Source organism: Lucilia sericata, unplaced genomic scaffold (genome assembly GCF_015586225.1).
Source record: "Lucilia sericata isolate MDLA Ls3-8-SP2 unplaced genomic scaffold, ASM1558622v1 Contig001128F_arrow, whole genome shotgun sequence".
In the NCBI taxonomy this organism is placed as follows: Eukaryota; Metazoa; Arthropoda; class Insecta; order Diptera; family Calliphoridae; genus Lucilia; species Lucilia sericata.
The window spans coordinates 58596-77018 of record NW_023995099.1 but is presented as its reverse complement, the minus strand read 5'-3'; the positions used below and the strand labels follow the sequence as shown (position 1 = coordinate 77018).

At 30.3% G+C, this 18423-nt stretch overlaps 1 protein-coding gene across 3 annotated transcripts in view; it reads left to right on the top strand.

Moving 5' to 3' along the window:
- LOC119610143 (heterogeneous nuclear ribonucleoprotein L-like) overlaps positions 1-18423 on the top strand; it is a 129528-nt gene that overhangs the window by 64153 nt on the left and 46952 nt on the right. The gene's annotated exons all lie outside the window — the stretch shown is intronic.

Below are 18423 nucleotides of genomic sequence, written 5' to 3'. Positions count from 1 at the left end.
AAGCAAATTTTGTTGAAAATAAAATGACTACAAGACGATTTGTTGTTTGACTTTTTTAATTTGACTTGAAAACATCAAGAGTAAATGTTTGCTATTTTGTTGTTGTTGGTGTTGTTGTTATCCCCTTCCCATAACTACATTACCTACAACGAGGGAAGGGGATCCTTTCGTTAAATGTCTAGGAAATTTTCTAAAAACATGAAAATTATAACGAAAACTAAGGAAACAACAACACAACATAAAGACAAGAAATTCGTTACAAGAAAATACAACGTTTTTCTCAATAAAAAAAAACTAAGAACAACAACAACAAATATATAGTTTCACTCGATGGCAGAAAAGCAATTCATCTTCTTTTCAGTAGCGTTCAACATGAGTGATATGAAGGCATTTGGTAAATAGTTTTTGAGATGTCTTTCTGTCTGTCTCGCTGTATGCGTACAAATCTATTTATAAAAAAAAGTATTTAAATCAAATTGTTTGATTGCAAAGTTGCCTTTTGACATGAATTCATTTATAAAGAGAAATCAAATTAAATTTTATTTTATTTTTAAATCAAATACATTTATTTTCTTAAACAAAAACCCCAGAAAACTTAAATTCTTTAAGAAAAAACAAACAAATTAAAAAAGTACCATTTCTACTACTATTTTAAAATTGCAAAATAACTATTTTTTTGTTAATATTAGTGCTTAACAAATAAATTCCCTAATTTTAGAAAAAATACTACCTTATAAAAAAAGTAGCTAAATTAGTAGTTCTTGGGAAAAATTTAATGTAAAAACTTTTGTAAAACATATTCCACTCTAAAAACTTAAGAAATCTAAACTTTTTGAAAAAAGTAGTATTTCTACTACTAATTTAAAATGGCAAAAAAACTACATTTTTGCTAACAGCAATGCTTAAGAAATAAATTCCCTAATAAATTTTAGAAAAAATACTACTTTTTTTAAAAAAAGTAGTAGCTATTTTAGTACTTTTTGGGAAAAAATTACAAAAAGTAGCATTAACTTAAACTAAAAATTTTTGTAAAACATATTCCACTCTAAAAACATAAGAAATCTAAACTTTTTGAAAAAAGTAGTATTTCTACTACTAATTTAAAATGAGAAAATAACAAAATTTTTCCCATTGCTAAAGCTTAACAAATAATTTCCATAACAAATTTTATAAAAAATAATACTTTTTACAAAATAGTAGTAGCTAATTTAGTAGTTTTTGTAAAATTTTTATTAAAAATCTATTTTTTTTATTGCTGAAATTTTTCTAAATTATATTCTAGCGCAAAAATTTCAAATTTCAATGCTTTTGTTAAAAAGTAGTATATCTACTACTATTTTTAAATTGCTTAAAACTCATGGTTTTCCAAACATTTTTTAAATGAAATTAATCCCATAACAACTTTTATTTCAAAATACTAATTTTTGGAAAATAGTAGTAGCTAATTTAGAAGTTTTTGTAAAATTTTTATTAAAAATCTATATTTCTTATTGCTGAAATTTTTCTAAATTATATTCTAGCGCAAATAGTTCAAATTTCAATGATTTTGTTATAAAGTAGTATTTCTACTACTATTTTTAAATTGCTTAAAACTCGAGATTTTTCAATTGTTATTTCAATTGAAGTAATTCCCTAAACAAATTTTGCAAAATTTACTACTTTTTGCAAAATAGTAGCAGCTAATTTAGTAGTTTTTGTTAAATTTGTGTTAAAAACATATTTTTCTTATTGCGAAAAATTTTCTAAATCATATTGTAGGGGAAAAAGTTCCAATTTCCATACTTTTGCTAAAAAGTAGTATATCTACTACTATTTTTAAATTGCTTAAAACTTAAGTTTTTTCAATTGTTACTACAAATCAAATTAAGACCATAAGAAATTTTCCACAAAATACTACTTTTTGCAAAATAGTAGAAGCTAATTTAGAAGTTTTTCTAAAATTTTTATTAAAAATCAATTTTTCTTATTGCGAAAAATTTTCTAAATCATATTCTAACGAAAAAAGTTCAAATTGTATAACTTTTGTTAAAAGGTTGTATTTTTACTACTATTTTTAAATTGCTTAAAACTCGAGTTTTTCAATTATTACCTCAAATGAAATTATACTTTAGCAAATGTTGTAAAATTTTGTATTTTTTGCAAAAAAGTAGTAGCTTTTTAGCACTTTTTTAACAATTGATCTGTTCAATACATTTTGGTATTTATTTTCCTTTTTTTAAGAATATTTTCTGAAACATTTAATTGGATTTTTCTCTTTTTCAATTTTTTTATTCCTTTTGTCACCGTTTACGAATTTAAATGACATTTCAACATGAAAATTGTTGTGAATAAAAATAAACAAGCAGCGCAAAACCATCAAATTGTGAAAATAAACATCCTTCAACTTTTTTTAATACTTTTTTCGTTTATTTTTCTTTTTCGTTTAACAATTGTATTGTTTGAAAGTGTTGTCGTCTTGTGGCCAAAAAAAAAAAAAAAAAAATATAAACAACAACAACGTTGAAAGAAAAACTAAAAGTAGCAGCAAAAGAAATCCGAAAAAAACTTAACCACAAACCAATAAAGAAATGCAAACATATAAAACTAAAGAAAAAATCTTTAAATCTTTTAAAAAGTTCTTAAAAAAAGTAATAAAAATAAAATCAATTTCATGAAAAAAAGTTTTAAGCTAAAAATAAAACTAATTAAAAAACCATTTAGATTTTCTTGAAATTTAATTTTGTTTACAAACTTAAGGATTACACTGTAATTTTCTTCTCTAACTATTTGCTCTCTCATTTTAGAATACATATTCAAATTCTAATTTATTTTAATTAAAAAAAACATAATTTTCTCTTGTAAATAAACAAATTGGGCAGTTTTATTAATAATAAAAAACATAAATTTAAACAAATTGAGAAAAATTTTCAGAAAAAAAAAGAAAATTATGGGCCAAAAAACAGACCGGCAAATGAAACATTTTTCACATGATTTGTGGCAAAAAAAAAAAAAAAAAACAACAACAGCAAAAATAACATCATCTACATAAATCCATAATCTAAACACAACAAATCCCTCAAATTATGAAATTTTGAAAATTCCCCCCATCGATACATACATTTTAGTTTATGCTTAGGAAAATGTTTTTCAGTTTTAACAGAAAGGTGTGCTGAGTGTGCTGTGCTCCATGCATGGAAAATTCAATAATTTAGTACTTTTTGATATAGAAAAATACCGCGGTACTCTCCCGAAATTTTCGTTACTTTTTCTTAATTATAAACTATCTTGACTTCATTATAGTCTAGAATATAATATAGTCTTTAGAATAGCTTATAGTCTGTTCTATTGTCTGTCCTAAAGTCTAGTCTTTAGCCTATAATCTGTACTATAGTCTAGTCTAAAGTTTGGACTATAGTCTGATCTATAGTCTGGATTATAGTATGATCTATAGTCTGGACAGTCTAGTCTATAGTTAAGACTATTGTCTAGTCTATATTCTGGACTACGGGCTACTCTATAGTCTGGATTATAGTCTAGTCTATAGTCTAGTCTATAGTCTGGCCAATAGTCTAGTCTATAGTGTGTAGTCGAGTTTATAGTCTACCTTATAGTCTAGTCTAGTCATAGTCTGGAATATAGTATAGTGTTAGTCTCGACTATAGTCTAGTCTATAGTATGGACTATAGTCTAGTCTATAGTCTGGACTATAGTCTAGTTTATAGTCTTATTTATAACCTAATCTATAGAATGGACTATAGTCTTGCCCTATGGCCTTTACTATAGTCTGGACTATAGTCTTGTCTATGGGCTTTACTATCGTCTGGACTATAGTCTAGGCTATAGTCTGAACTATAGTGTAGTCTATGGTCTGGATTATAGTCTAGTCTATAGTCTAGTTTATAGTCTGGCCTACATTCTGGACTACAGTCTAGTCTATAGTCTAGTCTATAGTCTGGCCTACATTCTGGACTACAGTCTAGTCTATAGTCTGGACTATAGTCTGGACTACAGCAAAGGTCATAGACAAGACTATATATATAGTATATAGTCTGGACTATAGTCTGGCCTACATTCTGGACTACAGTCTAGTCTATAGTCTGGACTATAGTCTGGACTACAGTCTGGACTATAGACTAGTCCATAGTCTGGACTATAGTCTAGTCTACAGTCTGGACTTAGTCTGGACTACAGTCTGGACTACAGTCTGGACTACAGTCTGGACTATAATCTGGACTACAGTCTGGACTATAGTCTGGACTACAGTAAAGGCCATTGACAAGACTATATATATAGTCTATAGTCTGGACTATAGTTTGGTCCATAGTCTGGACTACAGTCTAGTCTATAGTCTGGTCTATAGTCTAGTCTACAGTCTGGACTTTAGTCTAGTTTACAGTCTGGACTATAGTCTGGACTACAGTCTGGACTACAGTTTGGACTATAGTATGGACTTCAGTCTGGACTATAGTCTGGACTATAGTCTGGACTATAGTCTGGACTATAGTCTGGACTATAGTCTGGACTATAGTCTGGTCTACAGTCTGGAGTTAGTCTGGACTACAGTCTGGACTATAGTCTGGACTACAGTAAAGGCCATAGACAAGACTATATATAAAGTCTATAGTCTGGACTATAGTTTGGTCCATAGTCTGGACTATAGTTTGATCCATAGTCTGGACTACATTCTAGTCTATAGTCTGGACTATAGTCTAGTCTACAGTCTGGACTTTAGTCTAGTCTACAGTCTGGACTTCAGTTTGGACTATAGTATGGACTTCAGTCTGGACTATAGTCTGGACTATAGTCTGGACTATATTCTGGACTATAGTTTGGACTATAGTCTGAACTATAGTTTAGTCTATAGTCTAGTGTATAGTCTGAACTATAGACTAGACTATAGTCCAGACTCTGGCCTATAATCTGGACTACAGTTTAGTCTATAATCTGCACTATAGTTTAGTCTATAGTCTGGAGTATAGTCTAGTCTATAGTCTAGTTTATAGTCTAGTCCATAGTCAAGTCTGCAGTCTATAGTCTAGTCCATAGTCTAGTCTATAGTCTATTCTACAATGTAGTCTAGTACATAGTGTATAGTCTATTCTACAGGGTAGTCTATAGACTAGTCTAATTTAAAGTGTAGTACTATTTCAAATTTTTAATTTCCCATGCCTGTTGTGCTCCCTTTCCCCCCCCTTTTCATCATTATCGTACACATGTTTTACTTGCTAACTCTGTGTAGTTTTTGGGCAAAAAACGTTGATAATTTCGAGTGGGTGTTTGTTTTCATTTGATCGCGCAGGAAAAGTGGTTTTTTCGTTGACTAAGTGCGTTTAGCTCCAAATGAATTTTTGAATTTCTGTGGTCGTTTTGTTCCGCTTGTCAGTCAGTCTGTCCTTAAAGTTGACTGTCATTATGTTTTCTGTCATTTTTCCACTGTTAGAATTTAATATCAAAGCTCTTTTCATTAAAATGCAAATGATTTTTTTGCACAGTGGGTCCAGAAAAATAAATATTTGCAAAATGTGTTATGAAATATATTCAGTTTGTAGTAAAGATTGATAAAACACCAGTTTTAAGCAATTTTAAAATAGTAGTAAAAATACTACTTTTTTTATTAAAGTTAAAAAAAGTTCCAAAAATTTGAAAATTAATTCGAAAAAAGTAATAAAATTAAAAAAAGTCAAAAATTCCCACTGTTTCTCTTTAATATATACTCTTTTTGTGTCTGCTCTCTCTCTCTCTACTATGCATTCTCTTCATTAAAATAATTTTAATATTTTTTATTATTAATATTTTAAACAAAAACTGCGTGTGTGTGGCTTTTCCTACACTGATCACTTATGACAGCGGTAAGCGTTTTAGCTGTTCACTAATAATTTATGGCAAAAACGTTTTTCTTCTTGTTTTTGTTTTTTCTGCAAACAACTTTTCCCTCCTAAAATCTATTATTCAACAAAAAAAAAGACAGGCACAAACCGTCCAAAATTTTTCGCGAAAGGCAAAGAGCTTTTAACTTGCCTCTATAGGTGTGTGTGTGTGTTTTTTTTGGCTAAAAACGTAAAACTATTTGAAAAATTTTGATTGGCGTAAATTAAAATCTGTATGGTGTATATATTTCAATATATCTTTTTTTTTTCAATTCAAAATTTGAATATTATTTGGCTTTATGGTTTATATTTTTTTTTTCTTAATCTTTTCTAATGTCTGGCTGATGTGTAAAATTAATGCGGTATCAAGTGGATTTTGTTTGAATTAAAGAATTTCAATATCTTGTTTTTTTTGGTTTGTTTGTAAACAGACCAAAAAAATAAACGTTTAAATTGTTGAAATAGAAAAATATATGTATTTTTAAGTAATTAATTGCAAATGAAAATGTTTTAATTTTAAAAGTAAAAAAATTAATTTAGTTTAGAGGTTGAAATAGTTTAAGTAGAAGCATATATTACGAAATTCAGCATAAAAAATTGCTCTTTGGTTTATTTTATAATTTAGTTTCTAATTTGGACTATAGTCTACACTATAGTCTAGTCTATAGTCTAGTCTAAAGTCTAGTCTAAAGTCTAGTCTAAAGTTTAGTCTATAGTCTAGTCTATAGTCTAGTCTATAGTCTAGTCTATAGTCTAGTCTATAGTCTAGTCTATAGTCTAGTCTATAGTCTAGTCTATAGTCTAGTCTATAGTCTAGTCTATAGTCTAGTCTATAGTCTAGTCTATAGTCTAGTCTATAGTCTAGTCTATAGTCTAGTCTATAGTCTAGTCTATAGTCTAGTCTATAGTCTAGTCTATAGTCTAGTCTATAGTCTAGTCTATAGTCTAGTCTATAGTCTAGTCTATAGTCTAGTCTATAGTCTAGTCTATAGTCTAGTCTATAGTCTAGTCTAGTCTAGTCTAGTCTATAGTCTAGTCTATAGTCTAGTCTATAGTCTAGTCTATAGTCTAGTCTATAGTCTAGTCTATAGTCTAGTCTAGTCTATAGTCTAGTCTATAGTCTAGTCTATAGTCTAGTCTATAGTCTAGTCTATAGTCTAGTCTATAGTCTCTATAGTCTAGTCTATAGTCTAGTCTATAGTCTAGTATAGTCTAGTCTATAGTCTAGTCTATAGTCTAGTCTATAGTCTAGTCTATAGTCTAGTCTATAGTCTAGTCTATAGTCTAGTCTATAGTCTAGTCTATAGTCTAGTCTATAGTCTAGTCTATAGTCTAGTCTATAGTCTAGTCTATAGTCTAGTCTATAGTCTAGTCTATAGTCTAGTCTATAGTCTAGTCTATAGTCTAGTCTATAGTCTAGTCTATAGTCTAGTCTATAGTCTAGTCTATAGTCTAGTCTATAGTCTAGTCTATAGTCTAGTCTATAGTCTAGTCTATAGTCTAGTCTATAGTCTAGTCTATAGTCTAGTCTATAGTCTAGTCTATAGTCTAGTCTATAGTCTAGTCTATAGTCTAGTCTATAGTCTAGTCTATAGTCTAGTCTATAGTCTAGTCTATAGTCTATCTATAGTCTAGTCTATAGTCTAGTCTATAGTCTAGTCTATAGTCTAGTCTATAGTCTAGTCTATAGTCTAGTCTATAGTAGTATATAGTCTATAGTCTAGTCTATAGTCTAGTCTATAGTCTAGTCTATAGTCTAGTCTATAGTCTAGTCTATAGTCTAGTCTATAGTCTAGTCTATAGTCTAGTCTATAGTCTAGTCTATAGTCTAGTCTATAGTCTAGTCTATAGTCTAGTCTATAGTCTAGTCTATAGTCTAGTCTATAGTCTAGTCTATAGTCTAGTCTATAGTCTAGTCTATAGTCTAGTCTATAGTCTAGTCTATAGTCTAGTCTATAGTCTAGTCTATAGTCTAGTCTATAGTCTAGTCTATAGTCTAGTCTATAGTCTAGTCTATAGTCTAGTCTATAGTCTAGTCTATAGTCTAGTCTATAGTATAGTCTATAGTCTAGTCTATAGTCTAGTCTATAGTCTAGTCTATAGTCTAGTCTATAGTCTAGTCTATAGTCTATAGTCTAGTCTATAGTCTAGTCTATAGTCTAGTCTATAGTCTAGTCTAGTCTAGTCTATAGTCTAGTCTATAGTCTAGTCTATAGTCTAGTCTATAGTCTAGTCTATAGTCTAGTCTATAGTCTAGTCTATAGTCTAGTCTATAGTCTAGTCTATAGTCTAGTCTATAGTCTAGTCTATAGTCTAGTCTATAGTCTAGTCTATAGTCTAGTCTATAGTCTAGTCTATAGTCTAGTCTATAGTCTAGTCTATAGTCTAGTCTATAGTCTAGTCTATAGTCTAGTCTATAGTCTAGTCTATAGTCTAGTCTATAGTCTAGTCTATAGTCTAGTCTATAGTCTAGTCTATAGTCTAGTCTATAGTCTAGTCTATAGTCTAGTCTATAGTCTAGTCTATAGTCTAGTCTATAGTCTAGTCTATAGTCTAGTCTATAGTCTAGTCTATAGTCTAGTCTATAGTCTAGTCTATAGTCTAGTCTATAGTCTAGTCTATAGTCTAGTCTATAGTCTAGTCTATAGTCTAGTCTATAGTCTAGTCTATAGTCTAGTCTATAGTCTAGTCTATAGTCTAGTCTATAGTCTAGTCTATAGTCTAGTCTATAGTCTAGTCTATAGTCTAGTCTATAGTCTAGTCTATAGTCTAGTCTAGTCTAGTCTAGTCTAGTCTATAGTCTAGTCTATAGTCTAGTCTATAGTCTAGTCTAGTCTAGTCTAGTCTAGTTTATTGTCTTCTCTATAGTCTTTTTTATAATCCAAACTCTTGTATTTAGACCTGTTGAAAGTTTTTGATTTCCTTTTACAACCTGTGCTATTTTCTTGACCTCTACTGTCTATAAAATATAAATTTATAGTTTAAACACTTGTAAATCAACACATATTTTAAGCATAAAATGCCATAAAAGAACAAACAAATAAACAAGAGTAAACATGTCTGTCTTCTTTAGCATTATTCTTCATATTTAATTTACGTGCAACATTGTGTTGCACTAGAAAATATACTTGATATACTTGATATTTATATCTCAATACCGACAGCAAGCACACAGATAGACAGACAAACATTTTCAATCCTAATGATGGTCAATTGTTTGAAAAAATTTAACCTAGAGAGGAGAGGTAGGCAATTAAAAAGATTTTTAAGCAATTTAAAATCAAAATAAACTTATTCTCTAATGTAATAAGATGTTTAGTTTTTTTGAAAAATTTTAGACCTAACATCTTCTAGGACGGTCTTAAGTTTTGTGTCGGTATCTATTCCTTTGAAATTTTGATATGTGTGGCCGTATTGTCTGATTTGTTGGATACTAATTTTATTACAATATTTCCTACATATGTATATTATCCCATATGAATTAATATCTATTATTTACATCCCTCCCCTAGTATGTCTGTTCGTGGTCCGTGATTTATTTTTGGTTTGACTATAAAAAATTTGCTTGTCTGACCGTTCGTTTTTCCTGTACACTGCACGTTTAGTTTACACTCTAAGAATTTCAAATGAATTATTTGTGGTCGACTGAATTCTTTGTCTATTCTTGCATTTTTTTTATTCACTTTTCATTTTTATTAAATGTGCAGCAGCAAGTACAAGACAGCACTTTTCTTAAATTTTTTTTCTAATTTGTTTTACTTCTATTTATAATAGAAAAAAGAAATAAAGACTAAAAAGCCCTCTTGGCTAAAATGAATGTTTACATGAAAATCTAATGAATAGATATTAGAACGTTAGTCGTCTATTCAATGTTTGTATATGTGTGACTATAGCATAATCTTTTCACAAATATACATATAAAATGCATATGTACAAGTAGTTTAACTTCTTAGATTCAATTTTGCAATTTAATATTAGACAAAAGGCGATAAATACAAAAACAAACAAACAAAATGAAATTAAAATGTTTTGATACAAAAAGCAAAAATTGCTTAGAATTTGATTTATTGTATAATAAAAGGCAAAAAAAATATTTGTAAACAATTTTTAAAAGAACAACAATTTAAAGGAGAATTTAAATTTAGTTTAAGGTAAAAATTGCTAAAAATTTTAAGTTTAAAATTGCCCACAGGCTAGAAAGTCAAACTATAGCTACGGGCAGACTGTAGACTATAGACTAGACTATAGATAGACTATAGACTAGACTATAGACTAGACTATAGACTAGACTATAGACGAGACTAGACTAAGACTATAGACTAGACGATAGACTAGACTATAGACTAGACTATAGACTAGACTATAGACTAGACTATAGACTAGACTATAGACTAGACTATAGACTAGACTATAGACTAGACTATAGACTAGACTATAGACTAGACTATAGACTAGACTATGGACTAGACTATAGACTAGACTATAGACTAGACTATAGACTAGACTATAGACTAGACTATAGACTAGACTATAGACTAGACTATAGACTAGACTATAGACTAGACTATAGACTAGACTATAGACTAGAACTATAGACTAGACTATAGACTAGACTATAGACTAGACTATAGACTAGACTATAGACTAGACTATAGACTAGACTATAGACTACTATAGACTAGACTATAGACTAGACTATAGACTAGACTATAGACTAGACTATAGACTAGACTATAGACTAGACTATAGACTAGACTATAGACTAGACTATAGACTAGACTATAGACTAGACTATAGACTAGACTATAGACTAGACTATAGACTAGACTATAGACTAGACTATAGACTAGACTATAGACTAGACTATAGACTAGACTATAGACTAGACTATAGACTAGACTATAGACTAGACTATAGACTAGACTATAGACTAGACTATAGACTAGACTATAGACTAGACTATAGACTAGACTATAGACTAGACTATAGACTAGACTATAGACTAGACTATAGACTAGACTATAGACTAGACTATAGACTAGACTATAGACTAGACTATAGACTAGACTATAGACTAGACTATAGACTAGACTATAGACTAGACTATAGACTAGACTATAGACTAGACTATAGACTAGACTATAGACTAGACTATAGACTAGACTATAGACTAGACTATAGACTAGACTATAGACTAGACTATAGACTAGACTATAGACTAGACTATAGACTAGACTATAGACTAGACTATAGACTAGACTATAGACTAGACTATAGACTAGACTATAGACTAGACTAGACTATAGACTAGACTATAGACTAGACTATAGACTAGACTATAGACTAGACTATAGACTAGACTATAGACTAGACTATAGACTAGACTATAGACTAGACTAGACTAGACTATAGACTAGACTATAGACTAGACTATAGACTAGACTATAGACTAGAATCTAGACTATAGTAGGGACAAGATTAGAACATAGTCTGTTTTCCTTGTGTGCAATTAGTTCTAGACACATTCTTTAAAAAAAAATAACGTTTTTTGCCACATACTTACGTACATTGTAGATGAGATATATTAACACATTGCCATTTGCTGCTCTTGCTGCTGCAGTAGCAAGCAGTTGATCAACTGTCTCTGCTGCTACTTCTGTTGCTGTCTTTGATTTTTAGCTACTGGCTTTTTAATTTCAATAAAATCTCTTCTGTCTGACTAAATAGTAAATAATTTTCTAGCATCAGACCAGACTCGGGCAATTTCATTATATTTTTCTTGAAGTGTTTGTTTGTCTGCTGTTGTGCTGCTGCTGTGTTTGGCTCTTGATGTTGATGTCTGTCTTTTAGTTTAGCTTGATTTTTATTTACACAAATTGTCTCAAAAGACAATTTAATTAAGATGTTGTACGGTTGTATGTCGTTCGTTCTGTACTAAAAGAAATTATATGAAAGAAAAGAAAATGAAGGAAAGAACTCAATTAGAATTTAATTGTTTAAATTGTTAAAACTAGGGATGCCAAACGGGAATTCCCGATTCCCGAAAATCCCGGGATTTTCGGGATTTGAAAGTACCGAAAACCGGGATTTTAAAAAATGAAATCCCGGGAAATTTCGGGATTTTAAAATCCCGAATTTTTAAGTATTTTTCCGCTATTTATATACATTATAAAGTACTAAATAAGAGAATTTTAAAAGTTTTTGGACTGAAGATGACTCTACTAACTTACAAGCTGAAATATCAAAAAAAAAAAAGTAAGAGTGCTATATTCGGCAATGCCGAATATGCTTTTCTATAAACATCAGGGTGATATTACTCATCAAATTTACTGATAGGATCTTATATGAGAGCTAGGGTGAATCATTGACCGTTTTTATAAAATTTTTCATAATTTTTTTAGACCAATTTTGGTTCATACACTTACCGGTAGGAAGATTTACGTTCCTATAAAAGTTTCTTAGCTTTTGACGAGTAAGAAATTTACTTATCTCAAATTTCATCTCTACACTCGTACTTGTAAGCCAGTAATGAGCGTTAAAGTATTTATCTGGATGGGACCTTATGTAGGTGTAGGGTCAATTATGGACCGAAACACATAAAACTCTGTAGAGAGATTTTGACTCGCATGAAACATATGTGTATCGAATTTCATCGCTATACTTTTTTAAGCCAGTAATGAGCGTTAAAGTCATTTTTTTAACGGGACCTTATATGGGGGTAGGGTCAATTATGAACCGACCCACATAAAATTTGGTAGAGAGGTTTTGGCTCGTCAGGGATTTACTAATATCAAATTTCATTGCTATACTAAATAGGCATAGATACTATCGGATATATAAAAATAACAAGTACGAAATTATAGGCGGGCGAGGCCGACCATATAACCCCATACACCAGTTATGAGAGTAAAATGTAATTTAGTTTTCATAATAAATGTATACCTCGCCTCCGATATATTCTAGCACTTTATTGTTAAAAAACTATTTTTCTGAAATATGCTTGGGGGAAGGACGCCATCATATGAGTCGATCCTCATAAAATTTGGAGGGCGAATTTACGATTACATAAAATGTTTTATGCTGAATTTCATTGCGGCAGTTCTCTTTTTAAGCGAATTGTGGACACTAATTCTTTTTTAAAGCTGTGTTTTGTATGGGAGCTCGGATCAAAAGCCCGATCATTTCAAATTTCATCAGCGTATTTTAGGACAGTATAAAACAAAAGCACTACTCCGGAGAAACCCAATATACCATCCCTACTAAGGTTATAAAAAGGGCAATAAATAGGCATTGATACTATCGGATATCTATAATGGAAGTCAACCTGTCAATAAGATGGCGAGAAGATAATTTCCTTGGTTAGTGAACACGGAATATAAGGTGGAGGAGATATAGGTGCAGTACAGGTGGATCGTATGGATCCCCATTACACATACTATTTAAATATTATTTGGAAACCATTGTAAATTTGGATATCATGGATATTATTTTAGGTTTTTATTCTACTATTCAGTGCCTGGGATGGAAAGATTTTTATTCTAAGTATGTACTTTGAATTAATTTGTTTTTCTTTTCACAAAATGCTTATTGGAAAGTAAACACCTACTAAGAGTATTCATATTGCAATATGAAATAAAACATTTTATTTTTGTCGGTAAATTATTAAGATTTTTTGAATTTTTTTTATATTTTTCGGGATTTAGAAATCCCGAAAATCCCGGGATCCCGATATCGGGATTCCGGGATTTATTTAAAAATCCCGAATCCCGGGATTTCTAAAAACCAGTCCCGATTGGCATCCCTAGTTAAAACGTTATACTAAAACTAACAGAACTAAAGAAGCAGCAACATTTCGGGGGAGTTTTTGCTTGTTGGCTGGCTGTCTAGCTGCTGCTGCAAGAGTTGTATGTGTGGCAAAGTTGCACATGCCAGTTTGTGGTGGGCGTTTGTTTTGTAATTACCCAACAGACACACACCACAAACTGCATTTGGTAATTTCTCTTAAAGAAAACATTTAAATTGATTATACAACTAAAACATTAAAGTAGACATACTGACTGACAGGGTTGCAAAAAGGCCAAAGAAAATGTTCTTTTAATTTTTTAAGAAGTTCTATTTAAGAATTTCATTGCATTTTATTAATTGTTTTTAACATTAGTATGAGTGTTTTAAGAACTCTGAAAGAAAGAAAGAAAAAACCTTGAGCTAATTTTATTTTCCTGACGAAGAGAAGAACTAATTTCCTAAATTTTCATGTCGTCTGCCATTAGTGCAAAATTTCACTTGTTCAGTTGTTTATTTATTTGTTTTGTTGTATTTTTAAGGTTGTCATGATGTTTAAAGCATTTTTGACAGCTTTAGAAGCAAATCTTGCAACTAATTAACGCAAAATTTTATCTGAAGAAAATACATAAAACAAGATGAATATAATGAACATGTTCTTATTATGTCCAAAATAGATAGACATTTTAATTAGAACGCATTTGACTAAGGCCATAATGACACGACAACAACAGCAACATTATATAAAAAAACAAAACATTTTTGCATATTTTATCTTGTGATAATTTTGTTTAAATTCCATTAAACCTTTTATGTTTGCTTTATTTTGACACCTTTCTTCGAGGTAATTACAGATAAAGTTGTTTAGAAAGTCTATTGACAATGTGTCAAAAAGGGAATTTTTTATCATATTTTTAGGAAATAAATGCATTATGTGAAGGTCATTTGGAAAAATTGCTAGATTATAAACTAGACTACACTAGACACTAGACTATACACTAGACTATACACTAGAGTATAGACTAGACTATAGATTAGACTATAGACTAGACTATAGACTAGACTATAGACTAGACTATAGACTAGACTATAGACTAGACTATAGACTAGACTATAGACTAGACTATAGACTAGACTATAGACTAGACTATAGACTAGACTATAGACTAGACTATAGACTAGACTATAGACTAGACTATAGACTAGACTATAGACTAGACTATAGACTAGACTATAGACTAGACTATAGACTAGACTATAGACTAGACTATAGACTAGACTATAGACTAGACTATAGACTAGACTATAGACTAGACTTTAGACTAGACTATAGACTAGACTATAGACTAGACTATAGACTAGACTATAGACTAGACTATAGACTAGACTATAGACTAGACTATAGACTAGACTATAGACTAGACTATAGACTAGACTATAGACTAGACTATAGACTAGACTATAGACTAGACTATAGACTAGACTATAGACTAGACTAGACTAGACTATAGACTAGACTATAGACTAGACTATAGACTAGACTATAGACTAGACTATAGACTAGACTATAGACTAAACTATAGACTAGACTATAGACTAGACCGTACACTAGACTAGACTATAGACTAGACTATAGTCTAGACTATAGACTAGACTATAGTCTAGACTATAGACTAGACTATAGACTAGACTATAGACTAGACTATAGACTAGACTATAAACTATAGACTAGACTATAAACTATAGACTAGACTATAAACTATAGACTAGACTATAGACTAGACTATAGACTATAGACTAGACTATAGACTAGACTATAGACTAAACTATAGACTAAACTATAGACTAAACTATAGACTAAACTATAGACTAAACTATAGACTAAACTATAGACTAAACTATAGACTAAACTATAGACTAAACTAAACTATAGCCTAAACTATAGACTAAACTTTAGACTAAACTATATACTAAACTATAGACTAAACTTAAGACTAAACTATAGACTAAACTATATACTAAAGTTTAGACTAAACTATAGACTAAACTATAGACTAAACTATAGACTAAACTATAGACTAAACTTCAGACTAAACTATAGACTAAACTAAACTATAGACTAAACTATAGACTAAACTTTAGACTAAACTTTAGACTAAACTTTAGACTAAACTATAGACTAAACTATAGACTAAACTATAGACTAAACTTCAGACTAAACTATAGACTAAACTATAGACTAAACTATAGACTAAACTATAGACTAAACTATAGACTAAACTATAAACTAAACTATAGACTAAACTTTAGACTGAACTATATACTAAACTATAGACTAAACTATAGACTAAACTATAGACTAAACTTTAGACTAAACTATAGACTAAACTTTAGACTAAACTATAGACTAAACTATAGACTAAACTATAGACTAAACTATAGACTAAACTATAGACTAAACTATAGACTAAACTATAGACTAAACTATAGACTGTATATATGACAGACTCCAAAAAAGTCCAACAAAATTAAGCCAGTTGCAGCAGCCTACCTGCCAGGAAAACTGCTGCTGCCTCTAGATTTATGTGTTAAAAGGAGAGATGCGACATAAACATTGTTATTTTTAATTTTTTATGATGAATTATAATAATTCTCTTAAAACTTACGAGTTTAAAGTACTTTTAGTATCTCTTCCCTACCCCCATTCCCTATCTTTCCCCAGCCTACCACAGTTTAATTGCTGTAAAAAGGTATGACAACTGAAATTCATTATAATTATTTAGACACAAGTGGTCATTAAAATTAAAAAAAAAAAACACACGCGCTTAACAGCAACTTTGCACTTAGTTGTTGAAAATTTCAGATTTTGCTGTTGAAAATGTTGTTAAACTAAAGACTCAAAAAGAAACTTGATAATTATGACGAAAAAATGTATGTTTGCTATACTTTTTGTTTAAACATTAAATACTCTTTTGTCTTTAGCTGTTTGTTTGTTTTCTTAACAAATTAAAAACATTTAATTAACTTCCGTTAATCATCTTTATCATAATTATATTAATGTCATCATTGTGTGGTTAAATTGTTATTAGAAACGGATATGACAGACCGAGTGTAACTGAAGACTATTTATGGTGAGTTAATTTAAATGTACTTAAATAGCGGAACAGATTTGAAGAAATAATTGAAGTTTTGAACAATTTGTTAGGGAAAATTTTAAAATTACAGGTGATGGGAGAAGTAAAGAGTAGATTATGAAGATTGTTTTACAAACTTCAGTGTAATTTCTAAAGTTTAGACTATAGAGGCATCAGAAGTCTAAAAAATAGTCAAGGAAATAGTTTAGTATATAGTATAGCCTATAATGTAGTCTATAGTCTGGTTTATAGTCTAGTGTATAGTCTAGTGTGTAGTTTACAGTCTAATTTATAATTTTGCCTATAATCTATAGTCTGGTCTATAGTCCAGTCAATAATCTGGTCTATAGTGTAGTTTATAGTCTAGTGTATAGTCTAGTGTATAGTCTAGTGTATAGTTTACAGTCTAATTTATAATTTTGCCTATAGAATAGTCTAGTCTGTATTCTAGTCTATAGTTTGGTCGATAGTCTAGTCTATAGTCTATTCTGTAATCTATATTTTACTGTATATTCTAGTCTAGTCTAGCCTAGTCTGTCTCTACTTTAGTCTACATTTTGGTCAATATAATATTCCATTGACTATTTAGTAGTCTATAGTCTAGTCTATAGTCTAGTCTATAGTCTAGTCTATTGTCTAGTCTATAGTCTAGTCTATAGTCTAGTCTATTGTCTAGTCTATAGTCTAGTCTATAGTCTAGTCTATAGTCTAGTCTATAGTCTAGTCTATAGTCTAGTCTATAGTCTAGTCTATAGTCTAGTCTATAGTCTAGTCTATAGTCTAGTCTATAGTCTAGTCTATAGTCTAGTCTAGTCTAGTCTATAGTCTAGTCTATAGTCTAGTCTATAGTCTAGTCTATAGTCTAGTCTATAGTCTATAGTCTAGTCTATAGTCTAGTCTATAGTCTAGTCTATAGTCTAGTCTATAGTCTAGTCTATAGTCTAGTCTATAGTCTAGTCTATAGTCTAGTCTAGTCTAGTCTATAGTCTAGTCTATAGTCTAGTCTATAGTCTAGTCTATAGTCTAGTCTATAGTCTAGTCTATAGTCTAGTCTATAGTCTAGTCTATAGTCTAGTCTATAGTCTAGTCTATAGTCTAGTCTATAGTCTAGTCTATAGTCTAGTCTATAGTCTAGTCTATAGTCTAGTCTATAGTCTAGTCTATAGTCTAGTCTATAGTCTAGTCTATAGTCTAGTCTATAGTCTAGTCTATAGTCTAGTCTATAGTCTAGTCTATAGTCTAGTCTATAGTCTAGTCTATAGTCTAGTCTATAGTCTAGTCTATAGTCTAGTCTATAGTCTAGTCTATAGTCTAGTCTATAGTCTAGTCTATAGTCTAGTCTATAGTCTAGTCTATATTCTAGTATATAGTTGTCTATAGTCTAGTCTATAGTCTAGTCTATGTCTAGTTTCCTAGTCTGTCTATAGTCTAGTCTATAGTCTAGTTATAGTTCTCTAGTCTAAGTCTAGTCTATAGTCATGTTATATCTAGTAATATCAGTCTGTCTATAGTCTAGGTCTATTGTAAGTCTATAGTTAGTCTATAGTCTAGTCTATATTCTAGGTCTATGTATAGTATATAGTCTAGTCTAATTCTAAGTCTATAGTCTAGTCTATAGTCTAAATCTATATCTAGTCTATAGTCTAGTCTATAGTCTAGTC